Consider the following 22,900-nt stretch of genomic DNA (forward strand, 5'->3'; position numbering starts at 1 on the left):
GCAGCCCGAGGCGGGGGACCTCATTCTCTCTGAGACGTGGGGTCCGGCACCAGGTCGGGCTCGTGTGTCCAGCTTCCTTGGGTGGTGACACTGCCCCAAACTGGAGCCCCGGTCTGTGAGAGGCCGCTCGAAGCCCCTCCCCAGTTTAGGAGCAGCAGGCTCTGCTGTCCCCTCCCTCAGACTCACCCCGTGTGTGGCCAAAGGCCTGGGCAGCCTTGTTGGGTAAGTTTCCTCTCTGAAGGGTAAGGGGCTGGCTCTTGACGGGTGCCCATGGCGGTTTGGGGAGCCTTAAGGGAGCGAGTGTGGCCTCAAGGCCTGCGGTGAGGGCCATGGCAGGAGCTTTCGAGCCCACTCTCCTCTTCAGGGTATGTGAGGAGCTCAGAGTGCGTGGGACCCAGCTGTGTGCAGCCCCTCGGCCAGCCCCACGGAGTCAGGAGCGAGGTGGGCGGGTGTCCCATCCAGATTCCCTGACACAGCCAGGCGTCAGCCCGACGGTACAGAGCACTGTGACCGCCAGGGTCTCTGGGTCAGCCTGTGTGCAGAGCTGAGGCAGGCCCACCGGAGTTTGGCGAACTACCCAGACTGCTGTCGGAGGGTCACGTGTCTCCATGCCTCAGTTTCCCTGTTCCAGCTCAGGCGTGATGGTGTGTGGTGGTTCCACAAAGGGGTGTGCTTGCTTGGCACGGCTGCTGCAGTCAGCAGCACCCTTGGGCCTCATGCTGGCCACGGTGCCTGCAGTGGCCCCACCTGGGCCGGGTGCCAAGGGGACAAACCAGGACAGACAAGTGTGGATTGTGGGTGTACGCTCACCCCTCTGCGGTGGGATTTTCCTGGAGCTCTTGTTTGCAGGGCGGTGAGCCAGGAGGGCGGGGGGGGGGGGATTGGGGCAAAGCCGGGCCACGCCAGCTGTGCTGGCCGCGGGGTGGGGGACGCACGGTCCCCAGGCCTCAGACTGGCCCTTGCCCCACCCTGCAGGCGCTGGGCGAGTGAGGGGCTCGTCCTGTCTGTCCCTTCTGCCACACAATGCCACAGGGCCCTGGGATGTAACCGGCTCTGCCTGAGTTCCTCCTGGGCTGATGTCTCCTGCCCAGCCTGCTGCCATCTGGGCTCAGCTTCCTTTGTCCTGGGGGCCACCCAGGGAGGGGCCTGGAGTGGCTTTCTGGGACAGCAGTGGTGTCTGTCCGAGGTACAGTGTTGTTTTCCTTCACACACAGGCATTTGCAGACACAGAGAGGGGTGACCAGGACCCTGTGAGCCCACCCAGCCCCAGGGACACGCAGCCAATGGCACTCCCCCCCACACCCAATTATTTGGAGGCAAATCCCAGGCATGTTTAGCTATAAATATTTTGGGGTGTGTGTCTAAAGATAGAGACTCTTTTTAAAAGCATGTTACCATCATCACCCTGAGAAGTGAACACAATTTCCAAAACTCGCAGACACCCAGATGGTGGATCGACTTTAACTGGCCGTTTCCCGGAGCCTGAGTCTCAGGTGGCCAGCCCGTCTGCCGGCAGCACCCAGAGGCCGTGGGGCCTGGGCCCGGGGCCTGCCGGGCTGGGCTGCTCCCAGGGTCCTGGTCTGGCATCACCTGAGGGCTGGGTGTCCCCTGCGGGTCAGGTGGGCCTGAGGGTTTGCATTCTGCATCCTGGGAGACACTGATGCTGGCGGGACATCACTTGCAGAAAACCAGGTGTGGTTGTGACCCGTCCACTCCTCGTTCCTGGCCTCTTGACCTCTGGGGCGCTTGGACAGGCTTCTGCCCGACGCCTGCTCTCCCTTCCATCTCGCTGGTCCTCACCCTCTTGGGCGTGTTGGCTCTTTCACCAAATGCCAGTTTGCGCGCTCGCTGTGGGCCTGGGGCCTGCTGAAGGGCAGAGGGACAGACAGCGTGTGAGGTGGCCAGAGCTCAGGGGGTGGCCACGGCCCTCCCTCCCCCAGCCCCACCTCCAGCGCTCTCCTCACGGATGAGCCCCTCTGTCCCCACACCTGGCCTGTGGCTTCAACACATGACCTCCGTGGGAGCAGCGGGAGCAGCGAACGCTTGGCCACCCCTGCTGTGTCTGTTTTTGGGTTTCCTGGTGCTGGGGCTGCTGGAGGCGACACAGCCCCCTTTCCTCCAGGTGGGGCTCAGGCTAGGTATGCAGATGCCTCCCCACCTGTGCCCACACCAGGACTGTGCCCGCCACCTCCGTGCATGTGGGAGCTGCCAGGAGTCCCTGGTCCAGGGGCCAGCTACCTGGAGCACTGACCCTGCAGCATGGCTGACACCCAGGGGGCTGTCAGGAGCAGGAACAGGGGCCCAGCAGCCTGGGACCCCGGCTCTCTGCACCGTCGTCCCCGTGCGAGTCCACGCCGGCAGCCTTGAGCCTCCTGCCCTCCCTCCCTAGACTCCAGGGAGAGCTTTGGCAGGCCCTCAGGCGGTGCCCTCTTCTCCTGGGGGCAGGTGGGGACGAGGCCGGGCAGCAGGACCTGAGGCCTTCAGGAAGGAGGGGGGAGAGAACCGACCCGGGCCGGCGCTGCCTGTGGGTGGGGAGCTGTCCAGCGCGGATGTGCTGAAGTCTGCAGCTCCCACTCCCGTGTGTCCTGGAACCCCAGAGCAGCTGTGCAGGCCTGTGGGAAGGGCTGGGGTCTTGGCAAGTCCCACACCCGTCTCCCGCTGTGGGGTTTGGCCCTGTGCAGACGAGGGCAGGAGGCGGAAACTACCTGGTTGCTGAATGTGCTGAGGGGCGGCCCGAGTCCCCCAGCCCGGCCTGTGTGCTCCCAGGGGAGACCCCGGCCCCTAGTACCTGCTTCAGGCAGAAGCAGCTGATGGCCAGTTCTCCTGGTCTGCTGCTGACTTGCTTGTGGGGAGGGGAAGGTCAGAGCCCCGCAGAGCTGACAGCGACTCACCGAGTATCACCGAGTGTGAGTGCCGTGCGGCACAGAGCAACCCGGAGGCCTTGACCACCGGCCCATACTCTGCACCGTGGGGGCTCCTGGGCTCCCCAAGGAGAGGCAGGCACACTGTGGCATCGGGTCCCCTGGGTCACACCTGGGTCCCCTTGTTTTGGGGTCTTGCGGCCTGAGGGTGGATGCAATGCTGGTCTTTCTGCAGAGCGCTCTGATGTCGGTGGACGGCCTTGGGGTGGCAAGGGGGAGACCAGCTGTGGGCCCAGCTCTGGGTCACAGGCCTGCCTGCCTGAGCGTGGACAGACATGGTGGGCCTGAAGACGCTGGCCCCACCTCGAGCTCCCAGGAAGCTTCCTGCCCACACAGGGAGGGCCTCTGAGGCCTGGGGGTCTGTGCCTGCAGCCCCTCCCTGGGCCTGGGGCATTGGAGGGAATTGCCAGGCCCCTGGCCCTCATCTCGACCCAACCGTCCCAGCCCAAACCTCCACCCTGGGTTAGTTCTGGGGTGGGGCTCTCTGTTGGGAAGCTCGAGGCTGTGGGGGTGGGGGCGGGTGTTTCCTGCTGGCGGGGAGGGAGGCTGGCCCCCAGCGAGGGTTGGTGCTGGCTTATCTCGGAGGCGGAGGCGGAGGGCTCCTCAGACTGGAGGCTTGCTGACTAAACCCTAAATCCCAAAGGATTTATAACTAATCATAAAGTGGCACAGATGGGCCATCCTCCAGCAGATACCAGGGGGCGAGGGAGGGCATCCGCACACGGACAGGCGTGGATGGCCTGGGTGCAGGGGGGCCGTCAGACCTTGGCAGGGCCTGCAGGGCAGGTCCATCTGGCTTTGCTGCTGCCTTGGCGCCACCCGCCAGGCAGGGGGACAGGTCCCCTCCCGGTCCCTCTATCTGTGGGGACCCATGTTCCCCTTTGGGACCTCTGACCTCAGGGCCCCATGTCGTGCCACCCTCTCTGCAGCGCACACCCTCCTCAGGGCATTTGTGCCCTGCCTCGGTGACTGTGGGAGGGGGACGCAAACTCCAGGTGGGTCACTTGAGGGTCAGTAGTGGTTGTCCCCACACCCAGAGACCAGAGGGGTGGCCACACCCAACCCAGCCCATGCCATCCCTGGTTCACAGGTCACTGTGGGGACCAACCATCCATCAGGGCAATGCTGGTGATGTCCCCACTGGGAGCCGGGCTGGGGGCAGATGACCAGCAGGGGAATTGGGCTGAGGCCACTTCAGAACCTCGGAGCCGGTCAGTGCTCTGGGCCTGGCAGGGGCTCCGGGCCCTGGGCCCCTGGCTCAGAGTCTCACTCCCTGGCCCTCCAACCAGGGGCTGCAGCGTCCCAATGACCCCAGTCATGTGGCCTCTGTGACAGTCCCGCTGCACCCAGGTGGCTCGCTCAGGGTTCTGTGCTGACTCGGACCTCGTCAGCAGCCCTCTGTCATTGCTGCTTAGGGAGGTGGACACTCAGGGCACCGCTGGGAAGCTGGCTGGGGACCGTCCTTCCCTGGGCAGAAACCAAGGGGCAGCCTGGCCTGGGAGAGGCTGGGCCCCAGGCCTGTCCGTGCCAGTCCAGGCTGGGTGTGGGGCTCCGCTGCCGTCCCATGCCCTCTGCAGGAGCCCTGTCACCGAGGCTCGGGGAGGAAAGAGGCCCCATGGGAGTCCACCTGTCCTGCAGCAGGACTGCTGACGGCCGTCCTCAGCGGCTGTGTGGCCGGCCCTTGGCGGACTCTGTAGGAGTCTAGTGGGCAGCCAGGCCTCTGCCAAGGGGCTGCTGGCCGTGGGCACTCTCCAGGCACTGTCTCACGGGGCCTCTGGTTCCTTGCTGGACCTTGGGGGTTCACTGGGGCGAGTCCTGTCCTACCTGGGGGGCTGCAGGCCTGCGCCACCCCTGTGGGGGCACCTCTTCTCTTGGATGCCAAGTGGCCTCTACCCTGGAGGGGCCAGCAGCCCCCAGAAACAGGTCAGGTGTGAAAGGTGGTGACGTCAACTCTGGGCAGGTACAGAGCAGGTGTCGACTGCGTGTTTGGTGCTTCGGGAGAGAGGCGCCCTGTGCTTCTGCCACTCTCTGCCCGCGGAGCCAGAGCCGGGGACCTGTGCTGGCAGGATGAGGTCAGGTTCTCTGGCATGTGTGGCCTCAGGACACTAGCCTCGCGGTGGCATTCGCATACGGGACTTTGTAAAGCAGGCGTGTGCCCAGCGGGTGTGCGAGTGGAAAGGAGGTGTGTGTGTGTTGAGAGCCCTGCCTGTTCCAGCTGGGCAGTGGGTGGCAGTGGTCCCGGGGGCGGGGAGGAGGGATGTGGGGGACAGGTTCCTCGGCCTGGCTTGGGGCTCGGGGCTCGGGTCCGGAGGGCAGGAGGGCAGGGCAGTGGTCTCGGGGGACACTGGGCAGGGACCCACGGGGCGGGAGCAGCAGGCCTGAGGTTCTGCATTGGCCATCGGCACACAGCGTCGTCCTGTTGGGGCTGAGCTCATCCTGGAAACTCACGCCCACTCGCGCCATCTCGACAGCAGGGGCCACCTCGCAGCCCCTCGAGGAAAAGACTGGCTGAGGTGACTTCCCATCTGGCCGCGTCCCTACAGCCCCAGGCAGGAGGGCCTCCTAGAGGTGGTCTGTGGCGCTCGGGCCTGACACGGGTTTGGCAGGACGTGGAACGCCTGGTGTGGGCAGGCGGCTCGCTGCCTCTCTCCTCTGTCTCTGTCCTTCCGAGCAAGCTGCCCGCTGCCCGCTCAGCAGATTCTATTATTACCCCCACTGGAGATGTCATCCGCATGGCCCTTCCGGGGATGGGCAGGCCCTGCTGGCTCCTGACCCCAGCTGGCTGGGGGGCTAGGCCGCAGTGTTCCCGCTTCCCACCAGCGTGCAGGTCTGGCTGGCTGTCTGGGGAGCTGGTCCTGCTGAGGGCCAGGCGGGAACGGCCGGCGCGCTGCCAGTCCGGCCCCCACGCCTTGGCGTCCGTCTCGTGTGGCATTGGCTGGGCTCCCTGAGCCTGGCACCTACCTCAATCCTGCTCCCCGGGTTAGGGGCTCCCCACGTGCATCTGTGGAAGCTGCACAGTCGGGGTGTCTGGGCCGTGGGACAGGAGGAGGAAACCAGGCCCGGGCCTGCCTGCAGCCAGCACCCACGGCCCTTCCTCTGGGAGAGCTGCCCAGGGGCACTGGGGGGCTGGTCTCCTGGGGAGGCACCGGAGGGCCCCGGCTCACGTGCCCCCAGCCCCCACACGAGTGGGCCGGGGGGATGGGACACGTAGTCATCCGAGTGTTTGGGGAGACTAAGTCAGTGAGTGTTTGAAACGTGGATGGGCATTTTTTTAAACAGTCCAAATTTGACAGAGGGCAGAGTGGCCTGGCGGCCCTGCACCCCTGTGAGATGCTCAGTTTTTGTGATGTCCTCATGGAAACCCCCGTGGGGGACAGGAGGTGCTGGCACAGACCAGAGACGCTGGCCTGCTGTGCCGTCATTGTTGGTTCCTTCTTTCCCCGCCTGCCTGCTGGGCCTTCGGAGCCTGTGTGGCTTACAAGGCCTACCTGGCAGCACCCACCGCCTGGTGCCAGTGAAAGGGCTGCTGGGTGCTGGGGTCCCTGGGCCGAAGGGGGGGTGGGCTGTGCCTTCCTCTGCCTGACGACAGGCAACGGGCCGACGTGTGTCCTGTGTCGGGCTGGGGACCCAGCCAGTGTGCTGGAGGGAGCTGGAGGCAGGCCAGGACACAGGGGTATCGGGCCTCTGGGATGTGGTGCCCCCAGGTCCTGCTCCACAGCGTGGGGGCCGTGGGAGGCCTGGAGGCTTCTGGGAAGTATTTCCACACCTGCCTTAGATCCTGAGCCGCTCAGCCTGGCTCTGTGCCTGAGGGTCCCCCATGCCCAGCGGGTGTGTGAAGTGGGATGGGGTTGCACCTGCCCCAGAGGTGGCTGTCTGTCATCCGTGATGGTGTGTGTGTGTGATGACGGGCAGAGACTCCCTTGGGCTTCCCAGGGTGGGCTTCTGACCTCATCACCATGGTAACCCCATCACCACGCCTCCATCCTGCACCAGCTGGCGCACAGGGCCTGGCGGGTGGGAAGGCCTCAGTGCTCTGCTGGGCCGGGGGGCGGTCCACCTGTCCTGGAGACCCTCCCAGCCAGGCACTGGGTCGCTGACGCTCGTCGCTCCTGTTGGCCACCACTGCTCTGTCCCTCCATTGCCTGTTCCCTCCCCCACGTCCACACGTGTCCCTGGGGCTGGCCAGGGCACTGTGCTAGTGGTACCTCACGGTCACACATCACGTCACACGGTGGCGTTCCCACTGCAGCTCTGACCCTGATCGCACCCTCCCCGAGTCCAGCCTCCCGGCACACGGGGCCTCTCGCTTGCTGGACCCTCCCTTCACAACACCCTCTGCTGCCTGCTCCCCACAAGCCTCCAACCCCACCTCTTCCTGGGGTCCTTCAGGCCTGCCACCCACCTTCCTGTCCCCAGCCTGTGGGGCTTGGCCTGCAACCCAGCCTCAGCCCCCAGTCCTGAGGCTTCTGAAACTAGGGCACCAGCTTAAAAAAACCAATTTACCAGATTGAATTACTGGATAGAACTGGATTCAATCAAAATGTTTCATTGGTCTAATTTTACAGTATTGAATTGAAAAACCAGTTCATAAAAATCTAATGTGCTCATCTGCCACCATGGGACTGGCGACCAGGCCACCGTGACTCTGGAGGCTCAGGAGGGGTCTCCCCGCCCAGCGAAAGGGGAGGCTCTGGGCGGGGTGGGCCGAAGGGTCGCTCTACGCAGGGCACCCCCAGAACGAACAGTTTCACAGCATTTGTGCCCCACACAGGGTCCCCTTGGACACCCGCCCATGCCCACGTGTGACTGGCAGGGTTGTGGGGTCCGGCCAGGCTGGCGAAGCTGGGTGCCTCAGGTGCTGGCTCTCTCCTCCCGCCTCCCCCCAACCCATGGCCTCAGGCTGGGTGTCCAGTGCCTGGGGCGTGCCCTCAGGATGCCATGCTGAGCGCACAGTAGGCGAGCACCCCTCCAGAATGCTGGCGGGATGGGTGGGCTTCCCATGGCTAAGGGAGGCCCGGGTGGGACCTGCTGGGTCTGGGGTAGCCCCGGCCTGGAGGTAGGGACAAGTGTCCAAGCTCTGGACTTCAGCCAGAGGACTGCAGCTGAAGGGAAGAGCGGCCACCCTCCAGCCTGGCTCCAGGGTGGCTGGGCCCCTTTGGGGGCTCCTGGTACTGGGAGCTGCGGCACGGGCTGGGGTGGGAGAAGGAGGGGGGCCCAGTTGCATCACACACGGGCTGTCTCCTGCTGCCTGTGCGGTTGCTATGGCAACCTGGTGCTGCTGAGGCTGGGCGCCCCTACTCTGTCTGCTGAGAGGGAATCCCCTCCCCCTCCGCCGGTGCCCTCCCCCGCCAGTCTGGGGGTGGTGCAGCCCAGGAGGAGGGGGGATCCCACTGCCTGGAGCTTTTGCAGCCCCGAGTCCCACCTTGTGGGACGCAGTCCAGTGTCCACACAACCCAATGGGCCGGCCCAGGGCAGCGATTAGAAGCACTGGGTGGATGCAGTTTTGTGGGGGCTTCGTGCCACAGCCCCAGGCTCCTGACACTGCCTCCTGGACCCCCAGGAGTGGTGGCCCTTAGACGTGGGGTCCCTAGGCAGGAAGACAGGACAGGCTGGCACCTTCCTGCTCCTGCAGCCCCCACACTCTGCCTTGAGCGCCACCTGTCCCCCCAGCCCCAGGCCGTGCACCTGACCTGGAGGGCTGTGGCCGGGCTGGGGACCATTCCCGGCTGGCCGCCCGGCCCTTGCGTCCCTCTCAGGCGACCAGCTCCTGGCTGGTGTGTCGGGCATTAGTGTTTCTTTGAGGAGCTAGCTCCTCCTTGGCTCCCGGGAGAGCAGGCGGGCGTTGGTGGCTTTCTAGGGAGCTGGTCAGAGCCCCTTCCACTCAAAGGGGCATGTCCTGTCTACCCGCCTGTCACTCTCTGGGGGAACCAGGGCACTCTGAGTCACTTCTGTGGCTGCCTGCGTGCTGGGGGTGACGTTCATGTGACATTCCAGAGAAGGCAGACTGGGGACTGGCAGTGACCTGAGGATGCGAGGCTGACAGAGCGGCACGAGGGCACGTGAGGAGGCGGTCGTCGCTGTCCTGAGGGTGGTGCGGGTGTCACGGCTGTGCGTCCAGGTAGAAACTGACAACTGCACTTAGACTTCGCGTGTCGGTGACACTTCCATGGGGAGAGGAGTGGCTGCGAGGGAGCTGCTGGAGAAGCGGGTTTTAGGGAGCAAACCAGGGCTCAAAACACAAAAGGAAAAAGAGCCCATGAGCTCGGGCCCTGACCTGCGGTCACCTGGGTCTGCTGCTCGCACTCCCGCCTCAGGCAAGTTGCTGCACCTCTGAGCCCAGGAACTTCCCACCACGGGACATTCACGGGGTGTGCGCCTCGCGGAGGTGTGAGCAGTGCCCCAGGACAGTGACGTGACAGGGGTGACGTGCTTAGACAGAGCACTGGTGATGGGGCTGCTCTGTGTTTCTGTCACCTCGACTGCCCCAGGACCTCTGGGCTTCGGTGGCCAGTCCCCAACTGCAGAACACGCCACCTCCTCAGCCCATCGGGACTTTATCTGGGGCAGCAGGTGCAGGCGGGCCCATTCAGTGGCCAGGACTGACCCTCTGCCCGGGAGTCCCCCGGCCTGCCTCGGGTGGCAGGGCAGGCGGCTGGCCCCTGGGTTGGGCCCTCCCTGGTGGGGGCTCAGCCGGGGAGGTGAATGAGGGACAGCACCGGCCACCAGCCACCCCCAGTGCAGAAGGTCCTGGGCCTGGGCAGGGTCCAGAGAAGGGGACTCTGGAGACTGGAGTCAGGGGGCTTCGCCTGGCCTTTTGTGCAGGAGGCCCGCTTGCTGAGGGCTGCAGCCAGTGGCCTGCTCTGAGCCCACTGCCCGGCAGAAGGAGCCAGAAAGAAGAGGGGGTACTGAATGCCGCCTGCCTTTTCTGCTCCTGTCGCCATGGCAACAGATGGCAGTTTGGCAGGGGAGAGGAGGGGGAGGGCTTTGTACAAGGCGGCTCAGACCAGCTGGGGAGCCTTCAGGGTGGCAGGTCAGGGGTCTGGCCACCAGGCTGAGCAGGCTTCACCCCCCCCCCAGCCCCCAGAGCAGCTCCCACTGAGCTTCAGGGTGGGTTTAGACACACACCCATCTGAGCTTCCTTTCTCTGGGGCCTCACCTCTGCTCACAGTGGCCAGCTGGCCCACTCTCACCCACCCCTCCCTGTCTCCTCACCCCTGGGCCAGAGGGCCGGTTGGAAAGAGGCCAGTGCCCCTCCCGGACAGCCCACGCGCCTGGGTGGGCACCACATAGAGGCTGCAGCTGGGCAGTGGGTGTTGCTGTGCCTCGGCCCATGCCCTGTCCTGGAGTCGTGGAGGAGGCCTGGCTAGGGCACAGCAGCCTCTCCCCTGTGGGGTCACTGGCTGCAGGGGTGCCCACGCCAGGGCTGAGGGCCCACCCCTAGGCACTGCCCCATGACCATGTCCCAGCCAGCCCTGGGGCCACACATCCTCCTCCCTCTGCACCTGGGAGGGCCCAGGCCTGGCCCAGGAGGTGGGCAGGGGAGGGGCCAGGCTGCGTGTGTGGCAGGGGCATCACCTGGTCACACGGAGCCCGAACCTACCCCCCCACCCCTGCACCCCTGGCTTCTGTGGCACCGACCTCATCCTGCTCCAGGCCAGGCTGGCTCTTCGTGCACAAGTAACTTCCCCCCTGCAAGCTCCACCCAGGCTCTGCCTTAGTTATCTGTATGTGAGCATGAGTCCCTGCACGTGCACGAGGGTGAGTGTATGAGACGGCCCCCTTCCCGGGGCCGCGTGCACGCTCACATGTACCAGGTGAAGCCCAGCTGCGAGGTTCCCTGGTGAGTGCTAGCTCCTGAGCCGAGTCCTTGGGCCTGGCACCGTCACCCCATGGGCGAGGAGACTGCTGGCCGCCGGCTTGTGCACTGAGGGGACAGGCTGACCAGCCGGTCTGACATCGAAACCCTATAGTTGCACTCAGAGCCCCACCCGGGGCTGGTGGGGGGCCGGGGCAGGCGCTGCCTCCCGCCCTGGCCCACGAGGTGCCGCTGGTGTGGGGAGCCCTGTGCCCAGGTGGAGCCTGCCCCCCTGGCCTCCTAGGAAGGATGAGTGGCTCTGGGGCTGGTTTCTCTGGCATCCCACGGCCTCTAGGGCTCTTTCTGGAGCACGTGGGTCCAGCAGGTCCTGCCCCAGAATTACTGTGCTGGCCCCAATGTGTGTAAGCTCCCCTGGGGCCCCGACCATCATGACACGCTGGCAGTGCCCCCTCACCCCACAGCCTGCAGCCTGATGCCTCCCAGAGGTTTCCTTGGGACCCCCAAGGGCAGCCTTGTTCCTCTGAGTATAAGCCCTGACTCCCACCCACTCTCCTCAGCCCAGGGAACCTTGCTCTGTCCCCTGCCTCACCTTGGGGAGCCCCCCTTGCTCTTCCCCCTGCAGCCCCTTGGGGAGCCCCCCAGGGGGACTGTCCCAGGACAGGGTTTCCCCATCAAGGGCCTTGGGTTGGCTTGGGGGATGGAGGGGAGACTGACCTTCCCGGGGAAGCCAGGGGCCTGGTGAGAGGGCCGTGCTCCTTCGCCAGCTGGTCCCCCCTCAGGATCCCCCATCCCAGGCATGCTGATGTCTGTCCCCAACCCAATGTGTGGGTCCCAGCTTCCTGATATACACCCCCAGTCAGGAGGGGACTGGGCCTGGGGCATCCGGGGCTTGTGGGCTCAGCCCTGTCTTGGGCTCTGTGTCCCACCACCTGCTGTCCCCTGATCCCATGGAGTCCAAGTGGGTGCCTTCCCAGGCAGAGCTGGGGGGAGCAGGAGGAGGGCTCCTGCCCTGAATGTGGGGTCTGCGGGACGTGCCCCCACAACACTTCACCAGCCCTCATACTTCCTTTGGGGGCCCTTGTGGTCGAGGAGCAGGGGAGCTCGGCAGTGGCTGTGGCCCTCGGGGAAGGCGGAGGGACGTCCTGTGCAGCATGCTGGCTGCTGGTCCCAGCCGTGGCTGTAGGCAGAGAGAGGACATGGCCACCTGGCTGGGCTGAGCCGTGGAGACCAAGGCCAAGGGCAGCCCCGGCCAGGGACCAGTGCTGCAGGGCAGAGGACTGGGGCCACCCTTGGTGGCCAGACTCATCATTGGGGTGTGAGTGGGGCTGTCCTGAGAGCTGTGTCTGGCCACCCCCACTGGATAGCCCCTCCCTGGGGGCTGGGGGCCCTCACATCCTGGACACTAGAGCTGCCATTTCTGAACAGCCCTTTTTAATACAACAAAACCGTGTTCTGTAATAATCATGTGACAGGCAATGAGAAGAGTTTTTTTCTCCATCTGTGTGCAGCCGCTGCTCAAGGTAGTTCCGTGACTTAGTTTTTACCCATTTGGGTAAAACAAGAGTTTCAAGTCTGTTGCCAGCTTGGACCCAGAATGATAAGATGGGCAGAGGTCCTTACTGACTTCCGTGGCAAGCCTGGCACACAGCGTTCCTCCCCTCGGAGGGGCACTGTGGCGCCCAAGGGGCCGTGGCCACCCTCGCGAGGTGGGAGGGGGCGAGAGGCTCTCTGGACCACGTAAGGGGAGGCGAGCCGGCACCCTCAGGGGCGCTGGTGGTCTCCGTGGCTCCGTTGACTTTTATCAAGGTGGGCACTTGTTTTAGCAATGCGTGCGTGGGCTGAAATGGCGCCTCACTTTGGTGAGGGACAAGCTTCTGTGATTCCCGATCTGGTTCTTCAGTAAAATACAGTAAAAGTTGGCGCAGTACATGAGTGAGGAAATAGCCGCACGCAGCGCACACGCACCGCCTTCCCTTCACCAGAGAGATCACTCGCCAAACTCCTGCTGGGGCGTCCAGCCTTGTTGTCCCCCGCCATCCCCATCTTATCACGAGCGGTGACAGCGGCGGTCCTGGTCTGCAGCCACACCCAGGGCCTGTTCGTGGAACCACTTCCAGGCCCTCTGAGGTGTGCCTGTTGGTTGACTCTCAGAAGTGAGGCGCCATTAAGCGGGTTGGCGTAAGTGTCCCTGTGGGAGTGTCGTTCCGGCTGGGCTGCGAATGTGCAGGATTGCCCGCCGGGGCATGTGACCACCTAGAAGGACGATGGGCCCTTGTGCGCGGCGTCCTGCTCTGAGACCTGGTTTCTCTGCATTTGGGGAAATCAGGGGTTTCAAAGTCCGTTGAGCGGATTCTCTTTTCTGGCATCCCACAAATGTTTATATGCGTGCCAATCCATTTGCATCGCCACGACCTTCTGTCTCCAAGAGCCCTTTGGATTTCCTGGAGTTCCCAGCTGCCTTTCTTTTCTCATTGCGCTATTCACTATCAGTTCACCTAAAAATACATGTGTAAAGAAGCCATCACTCTGTCGAGTGCCTTATTTCACGGTGCCCTCCCCAGATAGACGCCCTGTCCGGGTTTCCCAGGGCCCACTGCTTCCTTCTGGTCAACCTCCGCATTTTGCCAGCTGACTTCCTACAGGGAGGCAGATGGGAGGAAGTGCTCTGAGTCTGAATGTCTGTGCTCACGGTGCCTCACGGGAGCCCACTGCCCCCAGCACTTTGGAGACTTTGCTCCATGGCTCCGACCTCTCCTGGGGATGATGGGAGGGAAGACAGTCCCACTGACCTGCCCTTTTCCTTGCCCCCCTTTACAGCACAGCTGCTCCGAAGTGTTTTTCTTGTTGAGCTGACATGTTTTCCCTGCATTTCTTGACCCTGCCACGCTACTGAAGTGACCTTCACACTGCCAAATTCATGATCACGTCACAGTCCTTACCCCATCGATCGGCAGCGTTCAACAGCGCTGAGTCTTGCCTTGTTTTCCTCCCTCCACTTAGCTTACGATGTTCCACATGCCTGGCACTAGTGGGGGCCCAGTGAACACTTGCTGAATGGGTGGGTGGATAGAGGGATGGGGGGATGGATGGGGACATGGGTGGATGGGTGGATAGATGGAAGGAGGGCTGGGTGGGTGGGTGGATGAAGTAAGCTCCTGGGATCTCACTTTCTAGAGGCCATCATATTGTGGGATGGGCAGTCCACGGGCTCTTTGGATCTGCTTGGGACATTTCTTGCATAATGTCCCCTGTCCCTTGTCCACTCTCAGCTACTCCCTGTGGTCAAGTATTGGGCTTCCTGGGTTGCTCATCTCATTGTTCTGTGCTCTCTGTCTTCTTACCTCTTGGGGCATTTCCCCACGTGTCTAGTCCTTATCTCAGCAGTTTTTTCCTGCCAGTTACTATTTATTGTCTTTAAGACCTTTGGCCTTTTTCTCGTTGTCCCATCCTTTTTGTAGATTTCTTGTTTTATAGATGTAGCAACTTATTAAATTTTGGTAAGTCAATGCAATAAACACTGAAAGAGTTTTTAGGTATCTGTTTTTACAGGTTCAGTTCTGTTTCTTTCTCAATTTGCTCTAGGAGCCTGTGGTTGGCTCTTTACCTAAACGAGGAGGCTAAGTGGGTGGCGTGGCCCCTTCTGTGTGAGACAGGAATGTTTTCTTGGCTGGGTCTCTCCAGGGGAGAGCCCTGCCCAGAGCTTAGAGAATGGTGTGTCTTGTGGGGGCGTGCTGATGGGCAGAGGGGATATTTCGATCCCTCAGAACAAGGAAGATTGGTTCAGAGTGGCCTCCTGGGGAGGCGAGCCGGCACCCTCAGGGGCGCTGGTGATCTCCGTGGCTCCGTTGACTTTTATCAGTGGCCACCGTGGCTCTGGACCATGCCCCTGGCTGCTTCTGTCTTGGCATGGAGAGAGGGACGCCAACCCACGCTGACCCCCCTCAGTTTGCAGCCCCATCTGCACACCTGACACTGACAACTGAGGCTCTCTAGGGTCCCCTGGAGACTGGCAGGCCTGACCGTTGTCCTGTTCCCTATCACCTGCCCCCTGCTTTCCTCCTTCCAGAGCTTTCCAGAATGTTTTGAGATGTCTCCTTTCCACTGCCAGGCTCCCTTTTTTTAATCCAGAGGGTGGAGTCGATAGGAGGCAGACACAAGGGACCTGGGTCTGTGGGGGGCAGGCACTGGCCCCAGCCCGACTCCACCCAGGGCCCCCCCACAAGCATCTACTGGCCCCTCCTTCCCCAGAACTCCACGCAGCTCTGCTTCCTCCTGGGTCACCTGGGCAGCAGGTCCTCTTGGGACCAGTCCTCCCAGCTTCCCTCTCTGGACCCGTGCCTCCGGGCTGCCTGCTTGGGAAACGCCTCCGGGCACCTCGCGGGGCCACAGATGATGCCGCTGCTCCTAGCTGTTTCAGGGCCCGTTGCAGCATCTGGGTGGGGTAGGGTCTGCCCTGCACCTGAGACCGGAGACCTGGTGCTCCGCGGCCCTTGGTGCCCAGCAGGTGCCCAGCGTCTCGCCCCTTTGCAGCTTTGACCTTGGGAGCCTGGCCTGAGTGTCTGACGGGGGAGGAGGGTCTGTGTCCCCAGGAGGGCCACAGCCCCCCAACCCTCCCACGGGGTCCTGGAATGAGTTCTTAATCCCGGACTCCAATTGGTGGTTTCTGTCAGCACCTCCGAATCAGTGTAGAACCGAGAGGGAGCTTTTGGGGAGGGGCCTGTGTGCTCATCCTCTGATTTTTCAGGGGCTCTGGTTCCAACCCCCTGCTGCTGCCTTAGGCCCCCCAGCTGGGCCTCTTGGTGGGTGTAATCCCAGGCTGCCTGTGGGGGGTGGGGGCAGCACAGTGGGCTGCTCGGGACTGCACAGCTGTGTATGGGCTTCTCAGCTAACCTTTACCACAGGCAGGAGGCAGTGTTAGGACACCCCGGAGGCTGCAGGGGCCACCCGAGCCCCCACCCTAGGAGGAGTGGGGGAGCCAGGCTTCAAAGCCTGGGCCCTGACCGCAGCCGTCCACTCAGTCCTGAGCTGCAGAGATGGCTGGCTGTACTTGGGGACCGACCGAGAAACAGCCCTGCTTATGTAAGGAACCAGAACCAGAATGCCTCTTCCCCCGCCCCCATCCCATGTCCCTTCCTTGCTTGGATCAAGGGCTGCCCAGGGGGTCCCAGTCAGTCCTGCCGAGGGGTCAGGTCAAGTTCTGGGACTGCGGGTGGGGAGGGAAGAGCTGGGCAGAGGAGGCCTAGCGGCCCTGGCACTGTGAAATATTTCAGGGCTTAATTAATTTAATTTGAGAGATTCCTTTTCAGAGCGTGAACAGTCGTCTCCCAAGAGACACGCGCTGCCTGCCTCTCCCGCCCGCCTGGCGCTGGTGGGCAAAGCAAACAGCGGAATCTGTAAGAGGGAGCGTCCTGGGGTTGCCCGGCCTCCCTCCCTCCCTCCCCTTGCTCCGCAGCCCCTCCCCCACCCATCGGGGTCCCCTTCCTAACCGCTGGAGGAACTTGCGTGGGTGTGAACCAGGAGGAGCCCGAAGCGTGATGGAGTGTGGGGGTGTCACTGGGAGCTGCGGCAGCAGGGCCGTCACAGGAAACGTGGGGGCACCCAGCAAGGGTGCAGTGGAGGGGGCTGCCATGCAGAGCCGGGCGGGGCGCGGGATCCGGCATCCCCCAATGGAGGAGGAGGAGGTGTTTGGGGAGTTCCGAGCCCCAGGAGAGGCTGAGAGAAGGGGCGCCTGCTCAGCACACTAAGCTGGGGCAGGGTGCGCGCGGTGGGGAAAGGTCGGTGGGGCGGGGGCGCGGGGAGCAGGCAGCCGGGCAGGCTGAGCGCGAAGGGGAGGCGCTGGGATCTCTGCGGCAACCCCTCGGCGGGCCCGGCAGTCCGAGTCCGCGGAGTGCCCTGCGGCCTCGCGGCGCGTTTGTGTGCGGGGCCCCGAGGCGCGGAGTGCTTGCGGTGGGCCTGCTGGGCCTGGGCGCCCCCTGTGCTGGGACCCGGGGAGCCCGGGGTAGGTGGGGCGGCTGGATGTTCTCGAAGCCCGGAAACCCAACCGCTGGCCCCGCGCTCCTCGCTCCCCAGGCGGGAGAGGGCTTTGAGGCCACAGGTGAGTGCGGGGCGTGGACCTGGCCAAGGAGAGGAGAGGCCAGCGGTGATGGCGGCCCCCAAACCGTCTTCCAGCGCCTGCGCCCGTCTCCCCGTCCAGGTGGCCGGCCAGCTCTCCTCCAGTCGGAGGGGCTTCCTGGGCCGGCCCGCGGCGGGGGTGCGCGGGGAGAGCCTGTCCCGCTGCCAGCTGCGGGCCGAGGGCGGGGCCTGCGGACAGTCCCCATTTACTTGTCAGGGGCGATGTCCACTCCGTGCCAGGTCCCGCCGGAGGTTAGGCCTACAGTCCCTGAACTCCCCCAGCCGAACACCTGGGGACCCTCTCCCCCAGGGAACGCACGGCGCACGGTAGGGCGGTAAGCAGTCAGGGGGACACAGGACAGTGCTGACAGCCAGTACCTGGGCCGCTGTCGTGGGGGGGGGCAGGCATCTGTGAACGTGGGGCGTGGGCCGCAGCGAGGCCCACATCTCACGGCCCCCACGTCCCACCGCGCCCAGCACAGCAACGTGGTCGCCTGGCCGTGCAGGCGGCGCTGGGCCAAGACCCGGAAATCCCCCCATCTCACAACCCCTGCCGCCGGGGGCCACCTCGGACACCACGGGCGCAGTGGACTCCGGGTGGCGTTGCTGGCGGTGGCGATGGTCATTCCCATCCGGCCGCGCGGCCTGCGATCCCGCGCTGCTCTGCCAGGGCCCCGCCCTGTGTGGGTTTTTATGAGCCCGCGCTTGCGCAGTGAGCCCCGGGCGGGTTCTGCCCAACGTGGGCCCCCCCCGCCGGAGGCCCGGGGCTCCTGCAGCGCCTCCCCACCCGACGGTTGGAGGGAGGTGTTCCCCCGGCGGCCTCCGACAGCGACAGCCGGGCCGTGGGCCCCAGGCGACTGGCAGCCAGGGCGTGCGAGCCCCTGCGCTGTGCACGGGCCGCTCTGCGTGCGCGGCGCTTCCAGGCGGCGCCTCCGGAGGTCGCTGCTGATTGGCGACGGGCCACCGGCGTCCTGGGTTTACAGGTGGCCGCCCGGCCATGACCTCCAGGCCCAGCACGTCTAGGAGCCAGGCCCTGGTGTGGCCGGAGGAGGAGCCTCGGGAGCCGACAGCCGGCTTCCAGGCACCCTGGCTCTGGTGTCCCTCGCGCTGTGGGCCGGGAGCAAGTCACCTGCTGGCCCTGGCGGGACCGGCCGGTGCGCAGCCTCGCGCCGCAGGTCCTGTCCATGGTGCTGAAAGGAGCTCTGGGGGCTTGCTGTCCAGGCTCCTCTGAGCCTCGCTGGCCCCGGGAAACGGAACACGTTCCGTCCAGCAGCTCTTCGCGCTTTCTCCCCACCTCTTCGCACGTCGCGCCATCGACTCCCTAAGCCTGTACAGAGCGGGTGAGGGGGCAGAGTTCGTGCCCGCACCTGCGGGGGGAGCTCCAGGGCCCGGCTTGGGCAGGTTTCACCCTGACCCCGAGCAGCGGCGGAATGGGCGTTAGGCTCACGCAGGCATCGCCCAGCCTGGCTCCCTTTCTGAGAAACAGCAGGGTTGTTGTGAGTATCACTGTTCAAATGGAAGACATTTGGGAGCCTTAGTTCTGATCAAAGAGTGGCATTTCTGGGACAGGTGGCCACATCCCGGCCTCAGCACTGCTGGAGCCCCCGTGCCCCAGGGTCAGCCATGACTCTGGGCTGCGTGGTCTGCAGCAGACAGGTTCCCCTCCACCCCGAGCCACGCCTGGTGCAGGCAGGGCACCAGTGAGAGCCTGCTGGGCCCATGCTGTGGCTCTTACTGAGGTGGCGGAACCCGCCCTCATGTGTACAGGCTGACGCTGGGCCGAGAGCTCTGAGGATGAGAACGAGCTCGGAGGGGCTGCAGACACGCCTGCTGTGGGTGTCGTGTCATGGCGAGCCACCTGAGGACAAGTGCTTAGATAAAGTCCTCATGCAATGGACACAACGTATTAGGTTTGTGAAGAAAGGAAACTCAAGGTAAATACTCGTGTGAGCTGAAGACGCTAGCACTGGTTCGCTAGGCTCCAAAACAAACTGCCACCCCCTGCTCGCTAAAGCAACAGAACCTTATTCCATCAATTCTGGAAGCTGGAGTCTGAGGGCTGGCTCCTCGGTCCACGCCCCACCCCCAGCTTCTGGGGGTTCTCCTTCTGCCCTTGTCTTATAAGAACACTTGTCACTGAAGTGAGGGTCCAGCCTAAATGCAAGCTGATCTCATATGGAGACCGTATAAGTCAGTTAACTTGCAAGGCGCTTTCATGGTTCCAGGTATTAGCGCGTGGACACGTCTTTCGGGGGGCCACCACTCAACCATACACACTTCATCTGTAGTTAGGGGCCCCCGCTGGATCCCATGGTGTCCCCAGGGGCTCCGGAGCTGGCCGCCAGGAGCTCTCAGCAGTCACCTGGAGCTCCCTTGCAGGACCGGCTCACGATGCAGCGACTGGCAGTGCCCTCCCAGCGCCCACCCTCATCTGAGCCCTGGAGGAGCTAGTCCTGGGAGCCAGGAGTCCCTTGCTTTCCACCAGCAGCTGACTCACTCACTACTCTCACCTGTGGGGAGCTGGCTAGCAAGTTGGGGGGGTGACACAGACTAGGGGAGAGGCTGTGGCTCTGCCCTCCTGCCACGTAGGCTGCCTGGGGGCAGGGCAGACCTGCCCTCTGGTCCCAGAGTTTTGCAGACAGCAATATGTTGTCTGAATGGGGCTGGGTGGGGGCAGTGGGGCAGGGAGCCTTGTGTGAGACCCTCCGGGGCCAGTCTGCTGCTGAGCCACGTGTCCCACCCTGTGAGGCTGTCCCCCACGTGTGCTCAGCTCATACCAGATGCCAGGCCTGGGTGTCCCTCTGCAGCCTGGCAGTCAGAGGACGAAGCCGATTCCTGGTCTGTTGCTGCGTGACGTTACCCCAAACTCATGGCTTGAGATGGCAAACACTGTCGCAGCTCCTGAGAGTCAGGGGTCCAGGGACAGCCGAGCTGGGTGGCTGTGCCCAGGGGTCCCACGGCTGTTGCTGTGAGGTCCCAGTTCCAGCCACATGGGCTTCTCCACAGAGCCCACAGAGCATGGCCTCAGCGCAGGACGTCAGAGCAGAGGTCCAGGGCAGGACCCTGAAAGGAGGCTATGCTGCGGTCATCGGCTGGCCTTGGGAGGACAAGTCCGTCCTTTCTGCCTCGACCCCTTGGCCACATAGGCCAGCTGAGGTGCTGCGTGGGAGGGGACCTCACTGCCAGGAGCTGGCTTCTAGAAGGCGGGGCTCACGGGGGCCTCCTGGAGGCCGCTGCCCTGAGTGACCAGGTGGCAGGAAGAGCCAGGACTGGGAGGGCCGAGGCCGAAGGGCCAGGTGCGATGGGGACACTGCAAACAGCCGTCCTGCAGCTAGCAGGGCCCGTCTTGTACCCCCCGCTGCCCAGGCTGGAGCCTGGGTCAGCTTCTCGGAAGTCCACTGGCTGGCTGGTCCCGGGCCTGTCTGCTGCATGGAACTCCCATCAGGGCTGTGGCCTGGGGGGAATGCTGGCCCCCCCCCAGTTCTGCCTCCAGAACCACCCATCCTCTCTTGCCCTTCATGAGGGCACAGCTGGGGGTTCCCGGGCTGGTGCATGGGTCCTGGCCTGGGCACGGAGGGTTGTGGAACGTGTGGGGACAGTGTCCTCAGCAGCTGCCCCTGAGAAGGTCAGGTCCCAGGATAGTCAAGGGCAGCCTGCAGGCTGTGAGCTGGATCCAGGCCACTCAGCAGGAAGCCATCATGTGCTGATGCCTCAAACGTGTTTCGTGCTGGGCGTAGGGACGGGGCCCTGTCCCTCGTCCCGTGGCCTCTGTCACAGCCGTCCTCTGAGCCTTCTCCCAGTGCCCGCTGGGGCTGCCAGCCAGCAGGAGGATGTGGTGCTGGCTCAGGGCGGCCAGCTTTGCTGATTCATTTTGTGGGAACCAGCGTGGTGCCGCCCCGCTCCTCCAAGGACAGCCCAGGCAGGAGGAGCACTCTGTCCAGTCTGTGCAGGGGCCACAGAAACTGCTTCCCACAGCCCCACAGTGACGTGGTAGAAAGTGGGTCACTGTTAGCTGTGCTCACGGCCCTGGGGCACTGGCCATGTGCTCCCAGAGGTGCGGTGGTCAGCAGAGGGGGCGGACGGTCAGTCTGCCGTCCTAGGGGTTAGTGGCCAGACCTGGTCTCCCCAAAGAGTGGGGGGGCTCCTGGGAGGTCCAGGCAGGCACAGCCCCGCTGGTCCTCCTGGCTCAGCAGGAGCCCGAGGGGTGGGAGCAGGGCTGGCAGTGGACCCAGAGCTGGAGCTCTGGGGTATTGTCCCCCCATGACCCCCTCTGAGCTGCCATGGGTGCTGCTGTCCAGTCACCTGCACCCAAGGGCCAACTGACATGCAGCTCAGGTCCCCAGTTTGCTGCACAGCAGGCAGCCAGTGACTCCTGAGGTGGGGACAGAGGGGCTGGGGCTTGTTTGTGGCAGGAGGAGAATGGATGGAAGGATGGAGCACCCACCAGCCAGAAGGCTTTTGGGGCAGAAACTCCAGGGCTTGCAGAGCTGACCTCACTGTGTGTGGGGAGGGCAGGGCTGTGGTGGGGGAGGGAGTAGGGAGGCTGGACTGGGAAGGACTGTGGCAGGGTCTACCAGTAGGTGGTGGCACTTCTGAGTTGTCGTGGGGCCTGTGCAGTAAGGCCCAGCCCGAAGACAAGGGGCAGGAGGGGTGGCGAGCCTTGGGGCAACTGAGTCAGAAGTGGGGAGGCCTCAGGTATCCCCGCCTCCCTGGAAGCCCCAGACCCTCAGGGGCTCTTTGTTTTCAGGTGGCTCCACACCCCAGGGCTGGGCACTGATGAGGACAGCACGGTCTGGAGAGTCGGTCATTTTCCGCCCCTTCTTCTGCCTACCCCCCACTCCTGTTCAAGCCGTTGTTTCTCAGCCTAGTTGTGTAGGACTCAGCTCCCTGGCCCACGCTGGTGGTATTAGCTCCCCCCGGCTGAGGTATTTGGTCACCGGTCATCGGTCTGCTGCTCACAGCAGCTCACGGCAGCTCTCGCTGGCTGCTGGCCACTCACACTGGCTGCCGGGTGCTCACTCCGGCCACTCACGTTGGCCACCAGCTGCTCCTGGCAGCACACGGTAGCCCGCGTCAGCCCACTGCAGCTCACACCGATCCTTGGCAGCTCACGCTGACCCCCGGCAGCTCACTCCGACCTTCGGCTGCTCATGGCAGCCCAGCTCCAGGGAGAGCTGTTGTTAACAATCTTAGCTGTCGAGGGCGCAGCTCACTGGCCCATGTGGGAATCGAACCGGGGACCTCGGTGCTCCAACCACCTGAGCCACCGGGCCGGCCCCGAGATTCGGTCCTTTGAAGAAGAAATGGCAAACAGACTCATTCCGCCCTTTGCTTTGTGTGCATACCCTGCGTGGGGGCAGGGCCAGCTGGCAGTGTGGTGGGCGTGGGCAGCGTGTGCCCCTCTATTGCCAGTCCCCATCTGTGGAGGGCCTTCCAGGCCTAGACACACAAGCGGTTCCAGGTCACTCTGCTGTGTTGTCACCTTATTCCTTCAGGCTCTTCTGCAGTGGATGGGACACAGGTCAGCCATTCCTGAGGAGACGGAGAGGCTAACTGCCTGAGTGGAGAGGGCCCAGGTGGACGGGGACCAGGCCGGCCCCACGGAGGGATGCAGCTCTCCCCCCGCCATGGCCTGCTGAGCTGGGCCTCCAGCCTCCTGAACTCCTCGCACTCATGCCTTGCCAAGCGGTTAAAGGGCGCCCGGGATGCACTGGGAGGGCCCTGGGGACGGGGACTGCCGGGCCATGGGCGAGGCAGGGCAGTCGGCAGGGAGAATGGTGAGCACCCTTTCAGGCCATGAGTGCGGGCCCACGCCCCGACACTCCTCAGCCCAGGACCCTCTCGGCCTCTTGAGCTCTTTTCCCGGTGGCCCTGGGGCTCCTTCCTGCAGTGGGGGTGGGGCAGCCGGCAGCCCCTCTGCGGGTGGACAACTCGGCCTCCCACAGTGTGACATGGTATACTTTCCCTCTCTGCGTGTGTGCCTGTGTTTGCTGTGAAGACAGTAATTAGAGACAAAACCACAATTGGATAATGAGTCTGAGCAGTGGGGCGG

General features: G+C 64.0%; 1 protein-coding gene across 14 annotated transcripts in view; it reads left to right on the forward strand.

Moving 5' to 3' along the window:
- The window catches only part of BRSK2 (BR serine/threonine kinase 2), a 56,445-nt gene that overhangs the window by 6,766 nt on the left and 26,779 nt on the right, over window positions 1–22,900 (forward strand). The gene's annotated exons all lie outside the window — the stretch shown is intronic.

Source organism: Rhinolophus hipposideros (genome assembly GCF_964194185.1).
Source record: "Rhinolophus hipposideros genome assembly, chromosome: 10".
In the NCBI taxonomy this organism is placed as follows: Eukaryota; Metazoa; Chordata; class Mammalia; order Chiroptera; family Rhinolophidae; genus Rhinolophus; species Rhinolophus hipposideros.